At 41.6% G+C, this 16,773-nt stretch overlaps 1 long non-coding RNA gene across 1 annotated transcript in view; it reads right to left on the bottom strand.

The window, feature by feature from the left end:
- The window catches only part of LOC149747410 (uncharacterized), a 186,887-nt gene that overhangs the window by 46,846 nt on the left and 123,268 nt on the right, over positions 1-16,773 (bottom strand). Inside the window, exon 3 of the long non-coding RNA XR_016387802.1 lies at positions 1-16,773. This exon is cut by the window's left edge and continues 46,846 nt beyond it. This is a non-coding gene — a long non-coding RNA (uncharacterized LOC149747410).

Here is a 16,773-nt window from a genome sequence, read left to right as displayed (position 1 = left end):
ATTTGTGAATCCTCCAAAGAGCCTAAATGAGCTTGTGGCAAATTAGAGGGATGCTTCCTTTTGCTTGCATTCACCGACAGCCTTCTCAAAGGCCCATATACACCGATTTGATGACAGGATCCAGTTGTCAGAGTTTCAATGAAGGAGAATGAGCCCATCAGGTTGGCAAAAATTAAACTGCTCGGTTGTATCCAGTACTGGCAAGGGTGTAGGGAAACAGGCAGTCTCCATGTGTTGGTGGGAATGGAAGTTGGTAGAGCCTTTCTTCTGGAGGGTTTTGGAGGGTCGGACGAGGGCTTTGTGACTTGGCAGTAGGTAGTAACATATATTCAATGCACATATGTTCTGACCCAGCAATTCTACCTCTAGGATGCTAGTAATAATAGAAAAGTCTTATGCAGTGATTAGGGTGTGGCAAGCCACTGCTCCAAGCACTTTATAGAGTCTATACTGTCGTCATTATGCTCTCCTGTCCCTTGGGCCCTGCCCCCAAAACTATACATATTATCCAACACTGAATACCTACTATGCATAAGCACAGTGCTAAGGGGTGGATTTTCTCACAAACGCTTGCAACTCTGTCAGGACTATTAATATCTCCATTTTGCAGATGAGAAAGAGGAGGTGTAGAGAGGGTAACTAATTGACACAAGATAACCCAGCAAGTAGGTGAACTAGAACTCCAGCTCAGACTGTGGGATGGTAGAGGGTCAGCTTTCAACCCCTGCCCAGTTCTACCTCTCACAAATGTGCCACGAATGTGTGCACACAAAGTTGTCCACTGTTAAATGGTTTAGCAATAGGGTCCCCTATTACACAGGGACCACCTAAAAATCCATCAATAGGAGATCACATATGCCCATGCTATGAAATGCTTTGCAGCTATAATAAAGCACAGTATAGGTCTTTATGTTCTGAAGTGGCGTGAACTTCAAGAAATGTTAAGGAAAAAAGGCAAGTTTTATGTATACTGTGATTCCATTTGCTTTTGCAAAAAAAGACTTTATTTCAGAGTAGATTTAGGTTCATAGCAAAATTGAGCAGAAGATATAGAGATTTCTCGTACATCCCCACCCCGACACACGCACAGCCTCCCCATTATCAATATCCCCCATCAGAGTGGTACACGTGTTACAAACGATGAACCTATACTGACACATCATTATCACCTGAGTCCATAGTTTATGTAAGGTTTACTCTTGGTGTACATTCTTTGGGCTTGGACAAATGTATAATGACATGTATCCACATGTCTATATGGTGTCATATAGAGTAGTGTCACTGCCCTAAAAACCCTCTGTACTCTGCCAATTCATGCTTCCCTCCCCTCTAATCCCTGGCAACCACTGATCTTTTTACTGGCTCCATAGTTTTGCCTTTTCCAGGATGTCATATAGTTGGAATCATACGGCATGTAGCATTTTTAGACTGGCTTCTTTCCCTTAATAATATGCATTTAAGTTTTCTCCATGGTCTTTTCATGGCTTGATACTTTGTTTCTTTTTAGTGCTGAATAATATTCCACTGTATGGATATACAACAGTTTGTTTATCCATTCACCCACTGAAAGACATCTTGGTTGCTTCCAAGTTTTGGCTATTGTGAATAAAGCTGCTATAAACATCCCGTTTCTTACATGGCTCATTTACTTTTGAAAATAGTGTGTTTTTGTGATGTACACATGTGTGTACATTTAAACACGTGTGTGCTTAAATCTCAAAAGTATCACACCAACTATTAATAATGGTCACCTCTGGAGAAAGAAATTGAATCTAATGCAAATATAAAGTGAAGAATACATTTTATTCTTTTTTAATTCTTTGGAGCTGTGTGTCATTTTAATGTTTTTGCACTGAACACGTATTCATGAAATTACTTGACTAATTACATTAAAAATTAAAAACTGGGAAAACTAAGATAAAGTAAAGAGTAATATTTCATGCAAGAGGTGAGCCTTATATTTTCATACTCCACTGCAAATGCTCCATAAATGTTTGACTTACTCATCTGAGTTAAGGATGTGCTCTCACTCCTCATTATTCATGGATTCTGTATTTGTGAATTTGCCTACTCACTAAAATATATTTGGAACCCCCAAATAAATGCGGCTTTTGCACGGTCATTTATAAACATGCATATGAGGAAACTGAGGCTCAGAAAGGTAATGATAACCTGACCGCATTCACACAGGCCACACGCTGGCCACTATGCAGTGCTGCCTCCATAGCAGAAACACAGAAAAGGCAGGCGTATGTGACCAAACAACATTTTTTAAATGAACGGCTATGGCCTTAGGTGTTGAAACAGAGTCTGAATGACAGCAGGAAGAGAAAAAAAGACATGGGCTTAACATGCACAGTGATAAACGGTCACCCCATAGAAGCTGGGCATGAACAAGGAAGCAAGAGATGGAGCTCTGTACTCATGTAAAGAGTGTCCATTTGGTAAAGAAGATGTGGTACATATACACAATGGAATGCTACTCAGCTATAAAAAAGAGTGGCATATGGCATTTGCGGCAACATGGATGGACCTAGAGATTATCATACTAAGTGAAGTAAGTTAGAAAGAGAAAGACAAACACTCTATGACATCACTTATATGTGGAATCTAAAATATGACACAAATGAACCTATCTGTGAAATAGAAACAGACTCACAGACATAGAAACCAGACTTGTGGTTGCCAAGGGGGTGGGGGGCGGGGACAGAGGGAGTGGGAGTTTGGGGTTAGCAGATGCAAACTATCATATATAGAATGGATCAATGACAAGGTCCTACTGTATAGCACAGGGAACTATATTCAATATCCTGTAATAAACCATAATGGAAAAGAATTTTTAAAAGAATGTGTATATGTGTAACTGAATCACTTAGCTGTACAGCAGAAATTAAAACAACATTGTAAATCAACTCTACTTCAGTAAAAAAATCAAACAAAAAATTGTGTCCATTTAAGCTGGAGGAAGAGCAGGCATGTCTGGGCTCCACCCACAGCCCCTCAATCACTTCCTCTTCCCACAGGCAGTCAGAAGCTGGAGTCTCACCACTGAGCCTCCGCCCGAGGGCTTCCCAGGTGTGCTCAGCCCGAGCCTGTGCCTAAAGCAGCCTCAACCAATGGATGGCAGGGATTGGATCCCGACCTTCTGCTGGTATGATGCTAAGCCATGTCTCTAAGTGGCTCCCAAAGGGCCCCAGTGGGCCTGGGCCCTCGTTGCCCTCAGAAATAACTGGGGCATATTAATTATAGTTTTGTTCTCATTCTAATAAACAAGTTGGCCTTGTTAAGATGAACATAGAGAATGATTTTTATCCTTCCATTTTTGTTTAAGCCTCTTACCATTTTCAGTTAGCATGTTGCCATAGACAACAATGGGCAGAGGATAGCAGAGTAGAAAGTAGAAAGTACCCAGGTCCAACCTGGATCTGCTTGGCTCAGACTTGTTCTTTAACCACTGTTCACTGAGTCTTTTGTTACTTGCAGCGAAATGCAACCCCTACTGATACAAACTCCAAGATGCTTTATAAAAGCAATGGACAATGCTTCAGTGCTATTTCTGCCCAAAATGCATAGCCTATATCGAATCATGACGAAACATAAGACAAACCCAAAATTAGAATTATCCTACAAGATAACTGGTGGTGCTCTTTAAAAATGTAAAGGTCAAGAAACACAAAGAGGGCTTCCCTGGTGGCGCAGTGGTTGAGAGTCCGCCTGCCGATGCAGGGGACAACGGGTTCGTGCCCCGGTCTGGGAAGATCCCACATACCGCGGAGCAGCTAGGCCCGTGAGCCATGGCCGCTGAGCCTGCACGTCCGGAGCCTGTGCTCCGCAACGGGAGAGGCCACAACAGTGAGAGGCCCGCGTACCGCAAAAAAAAAAAAAAAAAAAAGAAACACAAAGAAAGAACAAGGAACTGTTCCAGATGATTGGAGGTTAAAGAGATAAGACATATAAATAGAATTTGTGATTGTAGGTTGAATATTGGACTAGGAGCAAAGTGAGGAAGAGCTTGACATGTGATGAAATTTGAATATAAAGTGTGCAATAGACAATAGTAGTATATCAATGTTCCTGACCTTGATAACTAAACAAAGGTTATGTAAAGAATGACCTCATTCTTAGGTATTTAGGGGTAAAAAGACACTCTCAGACACTTCAGAAACACACACACATGCACATATACATATACATGAAGAGCGAGAATGATAAAGCAAGTGAAGCGAAGTATAAACAATAGATGAATCTGGATATAGATGAATCTATAATCAAAGATCTTTATGTTATTCTTGCAATTGTTCCTTAAATTTGAAATTATAGCAAAATAAAGAATTATACAAAAAACAAGGCATAATAAGCACTTACACTGTCAGGTGAAACCTCTGCTTACCTCTGCTCTTTTCCCCTCTTTAGGACTAACAGTAACGGAGGAAGAGAACAGAAAAACAGAAAAACTGGATTGAGGATACAGACAGAATATGGATTGAGGAATAATTGTTAAGGTGAAGAACTGCAAATCCCCCTAAAATGGTGTGATTTTAAAGGAGTCACCCCAGGTAGGTGAAGAATGATCATGTTTCAAAAATAATAACTAGTATACTCAGTGTTTACCGAGTATTGAGCACTGTCCTAACTGCTTTATGTGTATTATCTCATTTAATTTCATTTAACCCATTTAATTACTTAGTGTTTAATTCTTTTTTTTAGTGTCTAATTCTTAATCATCAGAGATATATTTATAATGTAATGAATCTAATCATTTACTATACATTGATAAACATTAAACTATTAATAATATTTAATCATTTAGTATGCATTAATAAAAATATCTTGTACCTCATAATATTTAATTGTTCAATTTATAAAAGCAAAGCCTCAGAGTTGTGGTTTTTTAAAATTTTGTTAATTTTGTCAGTAGTTAATGACACTAAAAGCTGACATTTACTGAGCCCTTAGCATGTGCCAGGACCAGTTCTAAGCATTTGACATGCACTATCTCATGAATGAATTAATTCTTACAGCAGCCCAGGAACCCAGTACCATAATTATCTCCATTTCACACTAAGGAGACTGAGAAACTTGTTCAAGTTCACAGTGAAGCAATGTGACGGATGGAGCTGGATTCAAACCCAGATCGGTGTGACTGTAGAGCCCGCCAGGAGTTGCTTTTGAAAATACAGGTGTGTGTGATGAGACAGCCGACTGAGGCTCAGTCCGGTCAGGTGTGTGGCCAACCTCAGGACCCAGCCCAGAGGAACAAAAATAAATAAGAGGCAAAGTCAGGCCCTTTTTTCCCTAAGAAACTCATGGTCTGGAAGCTTCCCCAGTTCACAATCCCAGATTACAGACCCACACACTTCAGCATCTCCAAAGAGTAGTTTATTTAAATTCTGTTGTATCGGCTCCATCTTCTCCTGATGTGCGTATTTAAAATCAGCTTCAAAAGCACTTTAATCTTTATGATTTTTAGGGACTTCCCAGGGCTTACAGCGCACCACATCAATCATCCTTTCTGTTAAAAGTGCATCAAAGTTGGTTGCGTCTCAGCAAACCCCACAGGTTCCTACGGGCTTTGGATTAAATGTGGCTAAAGATTAAAGCCTGAGTTAGTGAACTATGTCTTTCACAAAAGGACCTCAAACACACTATAATAATGCTGTGAAAGTGCAGTTAACACATTTAGAATGGGTCGTTCATTTCAAGGTAGCGTTTTTGCTTTCTTTCCACTCTGCTGGAATTTGATCTTATTATTTATCCTTCGGTTCTACTCTTGCACAGAAGGTATTTTGTCTTGTTTCTTAAAAAATCTAATCCTATGTCATACTTCCTCCCACCGCCACCATTCTCTCCTCTCTCCCCTTCCTCCCCTACTCCACTGTCAATCTACAAAAAAAGAACTGAACCTCAAAAAGATTTCCATCCTATAAAACTTTCCACCCTTTCTGATGTCAAAGCGAAAACGAACTGGTAATGATAAAAGCTAACAGTCAGAAATGAACATAAATACCCAAGAGGGAAAAGGGATTTTTCCATTTGTGTGAGTTTCCAGCTTCCCTGACGTCCTTTGTGGGTCTGGCTTATGCAACCTTGGCCTAGATTCTTATAGCAGCTGCCTGAGAAGTAGGGCCTAGACTTAGGGTGAGACAAGGGGGGGTACCTAGGACATAAAATTTAAGGGGACACTGACTCTTGGGGCGTGCAAGTACCCTGGGTACCCTACTTGCTCACCCCAGTCCCAGCCCTGCCAGATAGTCCCCTACCTCCATCCTCAGCATATTTCTAACCCCTCTCCTCATTAGGGTCCTCAGTAGCCAGAGTCATCATTTTAGAGGATAAACCCCATCCTGCCACTTCTCTGATGAAAACCCTCTGATGGCTCACCGGCACCCTCAGGATAAAAGCTAGACTCCCTAACTGGGCTTTACAAAGCCTTCACCTCTGACTCCTGCCCATCTCGCCCCCTCCCATCCCACCTTTCTCCCCTCCCTTCCTGTGCAGTCTGGATGTCACAGCTGCCACTCCCTCTTGCTTGAACAGTCCTCTCTCCCTATTTTTCCAAGCTAACTCCAGCTCATTTTGCAGCTCTCACTGGAAAAAAAGAGCAGAGCAGTAGATCAGGAGAGGGGCTGAATTATAGTCACAGGCTGGCTTTGAATCCAGCTCTGCCACTTACTTGAGCAAGTTGCCTAACGTTTCTGGGTTTGAATTTTCTCAGCTATACACTGTTGGTGAGCAGTGCACCTCGTGAATTGACAGTGGATGGGAGAATTAAAATAAGAAACCGTGCCTGGTGTCTGGCTAGCATTACACGTGTCAAATATCATCGTGCCACAAGAGTCTTCTCCATGAGCCCCCAGGTCTAGGTTGAACAGCCCCTCTGAGGCAATTCTGTACTACCCACTCTTAATTCTTTCCCGTGTTACCATTATCCCTTGCTTAAGTCTGTCTCTCCCTCTGGTAGGCAAGCCTAAAGGCCGAGACTGGATCTGTCTTGTTCACTGCTGTCCTGCTATCATACTGCCTAGCACATAGTAGGTGCTGAAAAACTATGTGTTGGATGTATGCGCCAATAGTACAAGTGACACGGCCACTGGAACAAAACCCATCCCAGCTCTGGGACAAGCAGCAGAAGATTTAGAAGAACCCACGATTGTTCTGCAGAGCTCACTGCTGAACTGGAAAGCCTCAAACTGAAGCAAATTTTAATTCAACCAAACGTGAATGGGATTATGTGCCAGGTATCATGCTATGCAATAGGAAATACAAAGATGAATAAGTCCTTGCCCTCAGTGATGTGGTAGGAGAGATGCTTAGAACTTGAAATGGTCATCTTTTCATGCTGAGAGAAAAGACTCTGCTGATCTGAAATGCATAGTTTCAACAGTGCAGTTTCTTGAACCAGACATGTATGGGTTCAAATCCCACAGCCTCACAACTTGCAAACTGCTTGACCTTAAACAAGGTACTTAACTTCTCTGAGCTTCCAGGCTTTTCATCTGTAAAAGGCAGATAATAATAGTACTCGCCTCAAAGGGAGGAAATGAGAAAACCCATGTAGTTCACCTTAGCACAAGGCACGGCAAATAGAAAATACTGTGTTGTTATTGGTGTCACTGGTGTTATTATTGCCATCTTCAGGCCCTCACTGACCTAGGTCCATGTACCTTATTTGTTCTTATTCTCTTCTATGAGCCGGCTTTCATTTTTTATTATTGCTTCAACTTAAAAGTTGGAAAAATACATATGTGAGACTCAGAGTTACTTGGCAGCATGAGGCAAAGCTAATTTTTTGTAGCCAGAAGAGGGTTGGAACACTTTTATTTCAAACTAATCGCCAACACAGAGCAAGCCAGGACAGACCTAGAGCTTTGCAGTTTTCCTTTCGCTGTTTTTGGATGGATTCTCAGAGTCCATGTCTTAGAATGACCTGTGGCCCTGTGATAATCTCATGGGAAAGACTTCGTCTTTTGTGGTGGGTTTTGAGGAAGTTAGAACCAGTTGTTTTTTCTCTATCTCAGAAAGTTCTTTCTTCTTTCTCAGTACGTAGTATTGCTTACCTGAGGCACAAGAAGAGGGTATAAAAGGAACGATAAATAGGTCTCTTTTCTTATGTCACCTCTTATTGATTGTTGGTGGGTGCCTGGAGCATCATCTTAAGACGGATTCTGATGTAGCTTTTGGTTCAGTGGGAAAGAGCGTGTTGATTGATTAGTAATGTCTGTCCCGGGTCTGTACGTGGGGAGTGCCAGAACTGAACGTCCCTAGATGAAAAGCATTTTTTCCAGAGGCCTGGAAAATTCTACCTCCTCTCCATATTCCACATGCTATTTGTTTCTCTCCATCTTACCTTCCTGTTCAAGCCACTGCCACATGGTAGTTCAAAAATAAATTTACTGTTACTTCAGTTGATTTCTTTCCATTTGAAAAGAAGAATGATTCAAGGATGATGCACAGAAGAAAACTCAGTAAGATTTAAGTAGGGGGATAATTGGATCCTGGGTGTCAGGGGCCAAGTGGCAGCACTTAATCACCAAAGGCAAGGTCGGCGTGGTTACAGTACTGGACAGCAAGCAGAGTCAGAACAGTAATCAGAATGGTCTACCTCACAGAGGTGGTGTTGGTATAGTGTTGGCTAGTGACCACAGTGTAACTAGAAAATAAACAGATGGGCAATCTACTAAATTCTTACTTGATCTGCACAAGCAGAAGAGTTTTAGGTCGAGTGAACAGAAGTCTAACTTGAATCACCAAAACAGAGAGTCACAGCCCCCTAAGCAATTTCCAGACTGGAGTCAGTTAATAGACCCAGGATCCTTTGAATGAAAGGGAGGCTGTGTCCCCTTGAGGAAGGACCTTGCTACACTGCCCAAAATTTATACAGTTAGTCTTTCTCCCAGCCTTCCAAAAAGGGACCTACAGCCTTTTCTCAGGGTGACTTGTATCAGAAAAAAGGAAACAATCAGACCTTTTGGGGATACTGGACACTGGCTCTGAACAAGGCATCACTGTGGTCCACCAGTCAAGAGTAGTGGCTTATGGAGGTCAGGCTCTCAATCAAAAGTTTTAGTTTAGGTTCATTTCGCAGTGGGTCCAGTTGGCCCCTGAACCCATCCTGTGGTTATTTCCCCAGTTCTGGAACTCATGATTGGAATAGACATACTCAGCAACTGGCAGAATCCCTAAAAACGCTAGCTGTTTATCCGAAACTCAAATTGAACTGGGTGTCTGTATTTTTATTTGCTAAATCTGGCAACCCCACCTGAAGGAAATTCCAGGTGAGGAAAATGACCTTGTGAGCAAAGGCTTAGAGGGTAGGAGAGTGAAGGTTTGTTAGGAAGATTGCAACCCTGAGCTGGACCTCTGGTTGGTGTAAAACAAGGGCCAAAGGGTGTGAAATTCACTAGGGCTTGGGAAAGCTCTGGAAATTTCACTTTTTAAAAAGAGCCCATTTGTCCCTAGCCAAAACAACGACCCAAAACCAAACCAAACCCTTGCAGTTTTTCCTCAGTTGATTAACTTCTAGGAAATTCCCTTTATTAGGTCTGGTGATTATAAAACAAATTGTCCGGAAGTGATGCTTTAAACAGTGCATTGGCAGGGAGGAACGTTCACATGAAAGGAGTCTAACTTTCTTTGAGCTGATGCAATAGCTGCTTTGTGAATTTGCTGCCTGGATTATGTGCCCGAGGGCGGGAAGAGGTTAAGATGCTTAAAGTAGTTTGAATTGGTTGGTTAAAGGAAGGGCTAATCACAGGTGGTTTGGTGCTATATATCAAAAGACCTAAAAATGTACATATCTTTTGTCACAGCAACTCGACTTGGAGCAAAAATCAGAGTAAAGATGGACATTCCAGGATCTAACTGCAATGATGATTGTAAGTGAAAAACTGGAAATCACCTATATGCTTATTAAGAGAGAACTGAGTAGTGTTGAAACATGCATACAACGAAATATTACCCGTTAAAAAGGACCGTGTGCTGGGCTTCCCTGGTGGCGCAGTGGTTGAGAGTCCGCCTGCCGATGCAGGGGACACGGGTTCGTGCCCCGGTCCGGGAGGATCCCACGTGCCGCGGAGCGGCTGGGCCCGTGAGCCATGGCCGCTGAGCCTGCGCGACCGGAGCCTGTGCTCCGCAGCGGGAGAGGCCACAACGGTGAGAGGCCCGCGTACCGCAAAAAAAAAAAAAGAAAAAAAAGAATCCATCCTGCTTTTCCGGAAGGCTCACCAAGTTCTGTGGGGTTAATTCAAGCTTTCCTCCTCTGCTCTCATCATCTCCTGTCTGGACCATGCAAGAGCCTCCTAACCAGTCTCCCTCCCATCCCAGCCCCACCCAATTCCGTTCCCTCCTATGCCAGTGCCTTAGGGATCCTTCTAGATTCTCTTTGCCCTGACCACATCGATCCCCTGCATAAAACCCTTCAACAGCTCCTAAGTGCCTGATTTATCACACTGTCATCAAGAATAATAATTATGAAATTAATTTTAACAGTTATACATTTTTGAGTTCTTGCTACGTGCCAAGCATGGTGCTAAGCATGTTACATGCGCGATCTCATTTTTCAAAATATTTTATTATGAAAATTTCCAAGCATAAAAAAATGGAGAAAGAATAGCACAGTCCCCTCCCTCTCTTCTTCATAATTTTAAAATTCAAAAAGCTCTGAAATCCAGAAGTTTATCATACATTTGGTGCTAAAACTCATTTGGTAGCAAAGCCTGGCCCAGATAAGTATGAAATTATCTACGTCTTTATTTAATCCACTTTGTGTGACTATTCAAAAGTATCATTGCAAACATATTAATATATTTGATGATATAGGCTGTGATGTAATAATATACAGTGCATGCACCTAAATGCCTTTCTAAACTCTAGAAATATCTGAATTCAAGCGCACAAGATTTTTGGATAAGGAACTGTATGTGTGTACAAGGAGCACCTATATACCTGCAACTTAGATTCAGAAACTGTTAGCATTTCAACGTCTTTGGTTTTCCATTGATCTATAGATGTAGATGATATGGATAATACAGATACAGATATAGATGATATCAATTATAGATGTAGATATGGATACTGTTGTAGCCCCCCACCAAAAAATATAACCACATCAAATCCTTGGAACCTGTGAATGTTACCTTATTTGGAAGAGTTCTTTGCAGACTGAATTAAGGATCTTGAGGTGAGATCATCCTGAATTATCCAGAGGGACCCTAAATCCAATGACAACTGTCCTTATAAGAGACACACAGACAGAAGAGAGGAGGCAACGTGAAAGAGATTAGGGTGATGTGGCCACAAGCTGGGGAAAGCCAGGAACGTCAGAATTGGAAGAAGCAAGGAAGGAGTCTCCTCTAGAGCCTCCAGATGGATCAAGGTCCTGCCAACATCTTGATTTCAGAATTCTGGTCTCCAGCACCATGAGAGAATAAATTTCTGCTGTTTTAAGCCACCCAGTTTGTGGTAATTTGTTGCAGCAGCCCCAGGAAACTAATACAGATTTAAATATAGATACAGATATTGACGGAGCTGTCGGCATAGGCTGAACCATTTGAAAGCGCTTACAGCCTTCGTGACACTTCACTCCTAAACCCTTCCATGCCTGCATCTCATGTAGCCCTCCTAGAGCCCCGTGAGACACATGTACATAAAGGCACATCTCATTTTCTTGTGCTTTGCTTTATTGCACTTCACAGATATTGCGTTTTTTATAAATTGAAGGTTTGTGACAACTCTGTGTCGATCAAGTCTGTTGGAGCCATTTTTCCAGAGCATTTGCTCACTTCATGTCTCTGTACCACACTTTGGTAATTCTCGTAATATTTCAAACTTTCTCATTATTATTATATGATGGTGATCTGTGATCAGCGATCTGTGATGTTACTGCTAAGACTCGCTGAAGGCTCTGATAATGGTTAGCATTTTTTAGCAATGAAGTATTTTTTTTAAATAAAGGTATGGGAGGCAGTAAGGCCCTACAATGTTTCTACACAGCAATGGCAACATGAAGTATGTATGTGAGAGAACTTTTGACCCAATAGCCTGAAATACTTACACTCTTACTCTGCTCCTGCAACTCCTTGTAGGTTGTGGGACTTCTAACCTCACCACCCACCCCATCCGAAAGTCCATTAGGCCCCCATCCCCTGGGACAATCACACACTCCCCACTGGATATCAAAAGCAATAAAGTACTTTTTAAATTAAGGTATGTAATGTACATCGCTTTTTTAGACCTAATGTTACGGCACACCTAATAGTCCACAATATAGTGTAAATATAAATTTTATATGCACAGCGAAACCAAAAAAAATCGTGTGACTCACTTTATTGTGATATTCACTTCACTGTGGTGGTCTGGGATGTCTCCAAGATATTTTGGTGGCATAATTTTTTACCAAGTTATGCCACCATCACCATAAATCAGTTTTATAACATTTCATCACTCCAATATTATCCCTCATGCACATTTACTGTTAGTTCCTGTCTCCACCCCACTCAGGCACTAATCTACTTTCTATCTTTATAGTTTTTCTTTTTCTGGATATTTCAGATAACTAGACCATACCATATATGGTCTCTTGCATATGGCTTGTTTTCCTGAGCAAAACATTTATGAGGTTCATCTATGTCGTAGCATTATATGTAGATTGTTCCTTTTTATTGCTGAATAGTATTCCCTCATATACCACATCTGCCTATCCATTTGCCAGTTGATGGACGTTTAGGTTGTTTCCAATTTTTGTCCAGCCCATCATATTTTAACCTAGGGCTAGTGGGTGGAGTTCACAGCTTCTGTCAGCTCCTTGACATGACATGCAAAATGTGTGTACATGTTTTTCTGCCCTAGGTAACAAGACAGGATGTGGTGTGACATATATGACTGTGCCCATTACAGAGGCCAGGAAATGGAGGCATATAGAAAGTACACCCAGTTCCATTTCTTGCCACTCTTGGAGTAAAATTCAAAGCAAGGGGATTGCACCTGACCCGCCACGGAATGTACAAGCAAGCATTCCAGACAGAGAGTTGAGGGGCGTGGAAACCCTAGAAGGGCTTGAGGGCAGGCAGCAGTCTCACCCCCTCGAAAGGTGGAAGTTATCCTGAGACTTCTCAGCAGGGAAGCAGTCGTGCTCAAGCCAACAAGGAGAGTTTCACTCCCGTGGGAGCCACGCCTGTTCTACCTTCTGATGCTTTGTCCTTCCTGCCGCGATGATGTCCACAAAGTTAGCCAGGGTTAGTCAATGAGATGTTAGGGCTGGGATGGCTGCCTCCTCAGCAGGGATGCCCGTGTTTGAGCAAAATGACACAGGTAAATATTGCTATTGGGTCAGCTATGCCAAGGTGGGAGCTGGCCGGGGAAGTGACAAGTCCATAAATTGGAGAGGAATTAGACTATCAGGTGGCAGAAGCAGGACACAACACAGCCACCCACTGGAGTCTTTGCCATAACTCAGGGAAGGCATAGCATCTTCCCCAGGAAGAGGTCATCTGAAGAGCAAATCAAATAAGGATGCTTATTTAGAGGAGGGATTTATGGCTCTATTAGCAAAGTGCTCCACGGGGCTGACGTAGGGAGCTGGGAGAAGAGACTGCATCGTTAGCCTTTCAACCTACAAAGAGGGCCCCCCTTGGTGAAGAGACCATTCTGGCATTTTCGAAGGGAGGGCTCAGAAAAGCTTGCCAAGGCGCAGTCCGGGAGGTGCCTGTTGGAGCAGCAAGGAGAAGGCAAGGCAAGCAGATTCCCCCCAGTCACCCCCCAATTTAAACACACAAGTGAGTTGGTTTATATAAAGAAGTGTAAGCAATTTCATTTAAAGAAAGGAGTTCTGCTGTTAAAAAAAAAAAAAGTTTTTTTGGAAACCCCTGTAACATATCTTTCAGCTAAGCCACAAGACTCATGATGACAAATGAGCTCTTACTATGTAGCAGGCTCCATGCCAGGTCCTAGAGACAAGGTGTGAACAAAACAAGGATGATCCTCAGCCTCCTGGAGTTTACAGTCTCCTGGGGCAGAGAGACATCGGAAAGACTGAATTCACAAATAAATATATAATTATAAGTTGTGATAAGTTCAGTATAGAAAATGGTGATAATGAGGCAGAATAGCAGCAGGGAGGGGGTGGGGTGGCCAGAGAAGGCTTCTCAGAAGTGACACTAAAATTGAACCCAGAAGTGGAGTGGAAATCAGTTGGCAAAAGAAATGGATTTGTGAGAAGGGCCAGATGTTTATCTAAAATATTACAACTTTTGCTCAATAACCCATCCACGTGCAGAGGGAGTAAGGTAACCCTTAGGAAAGAAACATCCCACATTCACTGAATTTTTTTTCAACTTTTCTACTAATTGGGCTGATTTCCCATATACCCGGTGCCAGCACCCTGGATGACATCAAATACAGTGGAGGACTCAAAGGTAAGGACCCTGAGCAAAACATTTGTAAAGAGTGGCTTCCAGAAACCTTAGTTCATCCATCCATTTATTCAACAACATTTGTTGTTTATTTATGATGGGCCAGGAGCTGGGGTGGAACAATGAGGGAGATGAGAACCCAGCTCCTAAGCAGCTTAAAACAAAGTACAGAAGGACAGGTAGATAGGCAGTGTGAGAAGGGCACACCTAGGGGACACTTCTGAGAGACTACAAGCCTCAGATAACATGTGACAGGTACTTGAGAGCATGAATGGCAGTGCCAGGCCACCACTTACTCCTCTCCTAATCTCAGCCCAAGCAGTTCTGCTTTAGGCTGTCATCATGCTGAGAAATATTTGGAGGTAAAAAAAGAGGAAAGGTCTACTGCTTAAAGAGAGGAGGAGACCTCTGGAGAAAACTCCAATTCAAAAAGATACATGCACCCCAATGTTCATAGCAGCTCTATTTACAATAGCCAAGACATGGAAGCAACCTCAATGTCCATTGACAAATGAATGGATAAAGAAGATGTGGTACATATATACAATGGAATATTACTCAGCCATAAAAAAGAATGAAATAATGTCCTTTGCAGTAATATGGATGAACCTAGAGATTATCATACTAAGTGAAGTAAGTTAGACAGAGAAAGAGAAATACCATATGATGTCACTTATACGTGGAATGTAAAAAAAAATGATACAAATGAACTTATTTACAAAACAGAAATAGACTCACTTATGGTTACCAAAGAGGATAGCAGGGGGCAGGGGAGAGATAAATTAGGAGTTTGGGATTAACATATACACACTACCATATATAAAATACTGGTATAGATAAACAACAAGGACCTACTGTATAACACAGGGAACTATATTCAATATCTTATAATAACCTATAATGGAAAAAAAGGGGGGAGGCCTATTTAAAGAAATTGTTAAAGAAATTAATAACCTTCCAAAACAGAAAGGACCAGGCCCAGAATTCACTGGTAAATCCTACCAAAAGTTTAAGGAAGAAATTATACCAATTATACAAGCTCTTTCAGAAGATAGAAGCAGAGAGAACACATCTTAACTCCCAGACAAGGATATTATCAGAAAACTATATACCAATATTTCTTATGAACATAGACCAATATCTCTTATGCAAAACTCCTCAACAATTTATTAGCAAATCAAATCCAACAATGCATGAAAAGAATTACACACCACAACCAAGGAGAGATTTACCCAAGTATGCAATAATGGTTCAACATTTGAAAATCAATTATGTAATGTAATCAAATTAATGTAATCTATCACAACAACAGGTCAAAAAAGAAAAATCACATGATCACATCAATAGATGCAGGAAACATAATTTGACAAAATCCACTATGAATTCATAATTTTAAAAAACACCCTCAGTAAACTAGGAATAGAGGAGAATTTCCTCAACTTGATAAAGAATATCTACAAAATCCCTACACCTAACATCCTACTTCATGGTGAGAAACTTGAAGCTTTCCCACTAAGGTCAGGAATAAGACAAAGATGTCCCCTCATACCCCACTTTTCAACATTGTACTGGAAGTCCTATCTATTGCAATAAGACAAGAAAAGGAGATAAAAGGTATACAGATTGAGAAGCAAAAAATAAAGCTGTCTTGTTTGCAGATGACATGATTGTCTATGCAGAAAATCTGAAAGTATTTACAAGAAAAAAAAACTCTTGAAACTAATAAGTTATTACAGCAAGGTTGCAAAAGACAAGGTTAATATACAAAAGTCAGCTGCTTCCCTATATCAGCAATGAATAAGTGGAATTTGAAATTAAAAACAGTATCAGTTACAATTAGGAAAGAGGGGTGGGAATTGTGTGTGTAAAGAAAAGTAAAGACAAGAGGAAACGTCTTCAACTAGCCCACAGTCTGTCCCTAGGGTTGTGCTTTTTCCTTGTCAGCCCGTTAAGCATCTGCCTCACTCCCAGTCCTCCAAAAAGCAATAATCAACTCAAGTGACCCAATTTCCTAGCACTGAAGCCAGCATCCCCAGGAATATATGATGAAGAGGAACTACTTCTGTTTTTAATCTACAAGTCAAATGTCATCATGTTACCCCCTGGCACTACCTCTTTGATGACCGTCTCTTCACTTTCAAAATCCTTAAAGTGGCAGTCAAGACCTCCCCATAAACTAACCCCTGCTTACCTCCCTAGCCTCACATCACTTCCCATTAACCCCTGTGACACTACGGCACCTACCTTTTCTTAAGTCACTGAATACACCCATCTCCTTTCTGCATCCAGCCTTAGCTCATGCCATTTGCTCCACTGTGGCTCCAAGGATTTCTGAAGATGTTGGAGGAATGTGTCTTTCTTGCCT

The sequence above is a fragment of the Delphinapterus leucas genome, chromosome 15 (assembly GCF_059928025.1).
Source record: "Delphinapterus leucas isolate spDelLeu-1000000601 "Yukka" chromosome 15, BTC_Dleu_Yukka2, whole genome shotgun sequence".
Taxonomy (NCBI): domain Eukaryota; kingdom Metazoa; phylum Chordata; class Mammalia; order Artiodactyla; family Monodontidae; genus Delphinapterus; species Delphinapterus leucas.
The sequence above is the reverse complement of the archived record's forward strand: the minus strand, read 5'-3'. Positions and strand labels throughout refer to the sequence as shown.